The 6,804-nt window shown below is 40.0% G+C and overlaps 1 long non-coding RNA gene across 1 annotated transcript; it reads right to left on the bottom strand.

Moving 5' to 3' along the window:
• Positions 1-3,862: 3,862 nt before the first annotated feature.
• On the bottom strand, positions 3,863-4,225 carry LOC309527652. Its single transcript, XR_014217281.1, has 2 exons — positions 4,098-4,225; positions 3,863-4,058 (listed from the first exon to the last, which is right to left on the bottom strand). It is a non-coding gene; the product is annotated as an uncharacterized lncRNA (long non-coding RNA).
• Between the last annotated feature and the right edge of the window lie 2,579 nt (positions 4,226-6,804).

Raw genomic sequence — 6,804 nt, 5'->3', positions numbered from 1 at the left:
CATTTGCCTCAAGGTCTATGTGTTGCCTCGTTGCCTTGCTTCTTATGTCTGTGGTGTCTGACTGAAGTTTCCGTACTTCTCTGCCTTCTCGTTCCATATTACTCCTCAAGCTCACTTCTTCAAATTGTTCATTATTACTATTAGGGAGGGGGGAATGTCCCTCTTGCCTTGAATTTGTAATATTGCTCAGCTCCGTAAGAAAGTTCATGGCATCTAACCAGGGCTGGATTTAGTTTTGATGAGGCCCTAAGCTACTGAAGGCAATGGGGCCCTTTATATGTCCAGGTGTCCTTTGTCAACAACAAATTGTTGTGTTTTGTGTGTGTGTGTATGTTGAATATATGCTGTATGGCAATTTATGGACCTAATAGGTCCATACACAAAACAATGTTGCTGTATGTAGGTTTTATTTTATTTGTTTTTATCTTATATTTTGGAAATGTACATCCAGTTATTTTTCCTTTAATTTTTTTTGGGATCCCCAAGAGAGTGGGGCCCTAAGCTATAGCTTGTTTAGCTTATATGCAAATCTGGCACTGCATCTAACAGTAAGGCCTTCACAAGGATGTAGCATGTTTGTGCTCTGCACTGCTGTTGCCTAAGCATGCAGGAAGCAGAATTGGTCTGATACATTTTTCTACCGGAAGTAAAAGGCTAGATGGTGCCCCCTCCACTTTCCTCACACAGGCAGAAAAAACAACACTGGCAGATAAAACTTGTTTTAACACTTATTATGGGATAGTGTCCTCCATCACACCTGAGGCAGTAAGTCAGTTTTGGAGGCCCAGGAACAGTCACATGGCAACCAAAGTAAATGATGGGCAATCTGCCAGCTGCCTCACTCTGCTCAATGGTAGTATCAGCCCTCATAGTGAGCAGTTGTGCAGGAATGGCCATTTCTGTTAGATAGATCAGGCTCACTAAATGCATTAGAAGTTCTCTCTCTCTCTCTCTCTCTCTCTCTCTCTCTCTCTCTCTCTCTCTCTCGTTGGTAACTGCTAGGTGCCTTGTTATGAAATGCTCTCCCTAGAGAGATTTGGGTGTACCTGTGCTAGTACCATATAAAGTCATCTTATTTTCCCCATGCCTTTTAATTATCGACCATAAAGTACCTCTGTTTCCCACAAAACTTCTTGCTGCATTTTATGCTATGTGAACAGGTGTGTTTTATACTGGTTTTAGTTGCTTTTTGGCTTCACTTTTTGTGAATTGTATTTTCATGTAAACCACTCAGAGAATTTGGAACTTGGAAGACAGAGAGGGACCAGTTTAGTCCTCACTCCTACTTATCTTTTGGAATGAATCAGAGAAACTGGACAAAGAGTCGATGGGGAAGATTCACAACACAATTTCCTACATTTAGTCAGAAGAAAGTCCTGCTCTGTTTCATAGAACTTACTCCGTAGAAACAGTAGCAGTCAGCAAGATGGCAGACTTCCATAATCATGGTTGTTATGGCTTTCCAGGAGATGGAGGGCCAAGGCTGGCATGGTGCAAATGTTTCATTAGTGGGTTTGCACCATCTTACCTCACAGCTCACTTTACCCCTCCCAGTCAGTTACACCGATGGAAAGTCAGGCTGCAGCCTTTTAAAACTTAGTCAGTCTGACCTGTTTTTCCCAAGATGAAGTTACTGTATTTGTGTCCTCTATTTTTTTATCCTTCTTCATTTTTCTATAGAAGGAACCTGTTTCAGTCTGCTAACTTTTTCTCTCTGTGCTTTTATTCAACACAATCTAGTACATATTTACCATTCACAAAAGTTGTTACAGCAACGTTTGTTCCCAGACACAATAGATGCTAGCCATAAAAGCAGTTGAGGATTCTGATTTGTTAAAAAGGAAAGAGGCTCCCACAAGACAGCGCAGAAAATTAGAACAGTCCCTAAAATTGATGAACAATGGCTGATAAAATCTATCTCACAAAAAGAATGACAATGCAGTCTTAACAATGAAGCCGAACATAGAATGCCAAGTACAGTTAAAGAGTCGCTGGTGAAAAAAGGAAAGGAAAGGAAGCACATTAAAACAAAGTCACAAGAAAATGAGAAAAAGGGATGATTCTTCAAAATATTAACTTATTAAATAATTTTAAAATATCCACCAATTGCAGTTCAGCAGTCCAAACATCATAAACTCCATAGTTCCATCATGGGAGCCCAGTAGGGATGGACCAATATGTCAATTTCCATTTCTCTGTTTATAACTGCTCCAATGTTAACTTCAGTTCTTTACTTTTTTGTATGCAATTTTGCCTAATATACACTGAAGAACTGCACAGCAAAATTCAGACGTGGATTTTGAAGTATGGCTCTGTTTTCTGTTTCAGAAACTATGAATTTGATGTGTTTGCCCTTATTTGAGACATGAATGAAGTTTTACCCCCATTCCTAAAGAGTGGTTATCTGTCCATTTCATGAGCTCTTTTTAGATGATATATTGTATGCATGTATCTGCAAGTTCCTAGTTCTCAAAATCCTAGCTTTTTGGCCTCACATACTAGATAATGATCATGCAATAAAGTTTGTGTCAGCTATTGCAAGAGGGTCAGATTCCTTGGCAATCGTCATTGTCCAGTGGCCTCTTTTTTTAAGCAACCCATAGTGTCTTAAACAAACAAACAAACAAACAAATGTACTAGGATTGGTTTATCCAAGTCTTCCTTATTTGCATATCAGATTGTACAATGAGATCCCCTGAATTAGTTTTTGCATCTTTCATTTAGGATTAAGGAAGACAATTACACACACACACACACACACACACACACACTGCTCAGAATGATTTTCCTGATACCCCCCAACAGATTTGTAAACTCCAGGCTACAACCATAATTGTCAAACAGTGTCCTGCTCAGATTTTTCAGTTAAGTTTGTCTGTCTGTTAAATCAGACATGGACATCTTCTTGTTTTGCATTGTGCTTTCACATCCTCAAGCAATTCGCCTCAGTCCTGCTTGGCTGTTTTATTACGCATAAATTGATTTTATGTCATCTGTCATTGAACAAAGTGCACCCATGTGGTAGGATTTTAAAGACTAGAGACTGTCAATCTAGAGAAATAGATCTATCATACAAGTTGGTGATAGACGAGCACATGTTTTAAATCTCTAACTACAGTTAAGTGTATCTAGAATCAGACAGTACATTTCTGTTGTCAGGTTTCATAAGATTTTTTTCTTCTTCTGGTAGCAGCAGTTGTGACATAGAAACACTAAATATGATTACATTGGGTAGCTTTTTTTTAAAAAAAAGAAATAGTAAGTGTGATGGGATGATGAGCTGCTTGTGCGTAAAATCGTAGTCCCTCAGAGTTTGTTCAAGTCCACAAACCTCTGTCTGTGACGGAGCCCCTCAGACATGGCTCCTCTAGTCACTGGCAGATTCCGACAGTGGCTGCTTTCGGAATCGCTTCCAACATAAAAGCTCCTTAACGGAAACACGTCTTCTGGACTCACGGCGTGACAGTTTCCGGCGAGGAGTGGGTCTCCCTATGGGAGGTCCAGAAACCTCCCCACTGTTCTCGCTGGATGTGTCCCTGAGCCCTCCCTCTTGCTCGCTTTCCCTCAGAAACCCACCTCTCCCCCTGCTGGTTCCTGCTTCAGCTGCTGGGTCTCTCCCAACCTCCGTGAGCCCTTCCACCACCTGTCCCTCCGATGGCAGTTCCCTGACAGTAAGCTTAAAAAAAAAGTATTATAAAGGGAAACAGTATTATAAAATACATATGGCTGTGGACTCATTTGTAAAACCTCTTGTGGCGTTCGTACGGAGCCCCCGGTCGTCTCACAGACTATTGACCCGTACACCACTAATCTGCTGCCACCAACCAGGTCCTCCCCGGTAAATCACTTAGTCTCAGTCAGGTTCTTAAGTTAACAATGAAGATTGTAGTTTATTGCAAACACAAATAAACTTTAAATGCATTCAAAATGCTGTTACCCTTTACCCTCTTAGTCTTATTTTATTCTGTCTCTAACTCTTCTACCTCCCCTCACACAAGAACCAATTGCACTAACTGTGTCTTTGTTTCCATTTGTCTGCCAACTGCTTTCCCAACTGTCTTTTCCCAACCAACCAACCAACCAACCAACCAACCAACCAACCAACAACTAACCAACTAAACCTTGGGCTAAGCCCTTTTATAAACAGGTAGGCTCTGCCTCTGGCTTTTTTTATTGGTCTACCTATTAACTCTTTCTCTCCCCCTGTACAGACATTTTCAAAAGAACGGGCAAACGCCACACCTCTGTTCTTATGTACATATGCAGCTGAATCCACAGAATTGTGGGTGCAACAGTGGCAGTGAAAGTTGAGTTATCCAACTCTTCCCTTTAAAAAGCCCTTCTGAAGTTTGGAGGACCCTGCTGAATGGGCTGGGCAGGGTTGGGTGGGAACAGAAAGAAGCCCCATCCCTGAAAATAGGAAGGAGGTGGTGGCATTGGTGAAGAGAGCTCCAACTCACATAGGTTGCCTCAACAAAATTTTCTAGGGTCTCCCCCTTTTTTTAGGGGGGAGCCAGGGTTGCTAGTGCTCAGCCCCATTCCTGGTGCTTTTCTCTGGATTCAACCCATGGCTAAAGAGTCTCCCTTCCATAATCATGAGTATTTTGGTAGCCAAACAAGCTTCTGTGATTTTATATCATCTTCCCAAGTCAGAGTTATTTTTTCATCCCTTCAGTTTTGGTTCTGGGGTTATTATTTTCTACTTTCTGTCTAGTGGAGAAAATTGTATTTCTCAAGATATTTATCTAATCTCTCTTGGATTGGATCAGGCATAGGCAAACTCAGCCCTCCAGACATTTTGGTACTACAACTTCCATCATCCTTAGCTAACAGGATCAATGATCAGAGATGATGGGAGTTGTAGTCCAAAAACATCTGGAGCGCCGAGTTTGCCTATGCCTGGATTGGATCCTTGGGCTCCATGATAGAAGAAAAGCAGGGTATAAATGTAAAATAATAAATTAATAAAGTGTAACAATATTGTATTCACATTTCCAGTAGTATTATTTTTAGTCCCATATATAGATCCCATTCCACTTATTTCTGCTATCTTTGAATAGTCTCCTCATACTAATAGCTCTTGCTCTATATGTCTATTTAGTGTCATCTGCAGACTTAATTAATGTGTTGTTTACTTCCTTTCCTAGATCATTAATAATCCTGCTAAATAAAAGCAAGCCAAAATAACAATCCCCTTGGTGCATGCCAATGGACGCCTTGACTCAGCCCTGATGCATCGTCCATTATCTCCTGTCTTCATTTAAGCACCTTTAGCCAGTTTTCAGTCAATGTGACAGCTTTTGCACTGGGACCAAGTGTTGATTGATTTCAATTCAAAGCAAACAAAAACATGAAGATTAAAGGAATGCACCTCTCTGAATTTGACTTCCTTCCTATCAAATTTCTAAAGCAAACAATACAGTCACAAACATTTAGGAACTGGGGGTTAATAAAACAACAGCAACAGCAAAACCACCACCACCACCACCACCAATCCCTCAGTATTATTAACATGAATATTCCTCTATTACACACATATTTACAGACATTAATTTGATTCTCCAGAGTATTGTGATGTATCTGGGGACTTCCTTAAAGGCCCCATTTTTCAAACAAAACAAAAGAATCTAATCCAGCCAGTGTGAGATCTAAATACATCTCTCAGTTTCCTTCAGAATTGTAGATTTCTAGAGTGCATTGCTGTAGAGAGCTACTGCTACCCAGAGCAGACAATACTAGGGCAGAAAAACAGTGTGATCTGATGTACAATAGCTCCCTTTGCTGGAATTATTTCTGCACATCTCCCTAAGCACCCCCCCCCCAAATCAAAATGATGTGGAAATGAGAAACATAATGCCTAAGGTTCCCAAGAAATGCTGGGCAAGAGAGGTCTCTTTCTCACCAACACCAATAGTTAAAGCAGTGAAAAGCATCCCATTTTGAATGTTGTAAAACTCACATATAATAGTCACCCATTTTTTTATTTTTTATTTTTGGTGATGAATAGGAAACATATCTATTGTTAAGGCATGAGCTTACAACAGAAAAGCATTCCAGAACACTATTCCTATAGGCAAGGTTGATACACACTATTGACTGTCATGAAAGACACAGATAGCTAACTTGTATTATCCATTCCTAAGTGAGCTCTTAAGTTTTGGGATTAATTTATAGGTGTGCCCATTTATTGTTTATTTTTAAAGGGGTGACATAGGAAGCTGCCATAATGAACAAAGTTGCTAATGGCGAAAAATGTTTCCTTATTTCTCATAATTTAACCTCAGACCACATGCCTCTCAATATCAAATCAGACATATTTCATTCTCACCTATCTTTCCCCTCACCCCAGTAGCAGTGCTATGCTTTTGGCAAACTGTGTTCAAATTAATATGCAATTAGTCAAAATGCACAGCAGTTCAGGCAACAGCATTTGGAATTCAGGGCATTTCCTAGGATTAATAACTGGGGAGGAAGAACTGTTGGCCATTTGTAATCCCTACAGAATGATCAGCATCAAATGCTTTGCTGCTGACAATGGGGGGTGGGAAGGAAACACGAGGTTACCACTATGGACTGTTTTTCCAGTAGTCATTTTTAATTACACAAATACAGCATTGCTATAGGATTAATAACTGACATCAATCAGCTTGATTAAAAAACAGCATATGATAAGAGGGACAAAAGAATTAAGGCATGAGGAATAAGTTATTATTGTAATTTTTAAAGTGGCTTCTCCTGTATATCTAGGCTTCTGTTCCTCTTTGTTATCCACAAATACTTTTATGGAACATATGCATATACAAC

Source organism: Podarcis vaucheri (assembly GCF_965113315.1).
Source record: "Podarcis vaucheri genome assembly, chromosome: 1".
Lineage (NCBI taxonomy): Eukaryota > Metazoa > Chordata > Lepidosauria > Squamata > Lacertidae > Podarcis > Podarcis vaucheri.
The sequence above is the reverse complement of the archived record's forward strand: the minus strand, read 5'-3'. Positions and strand labels throughout refer to the sequence as shown.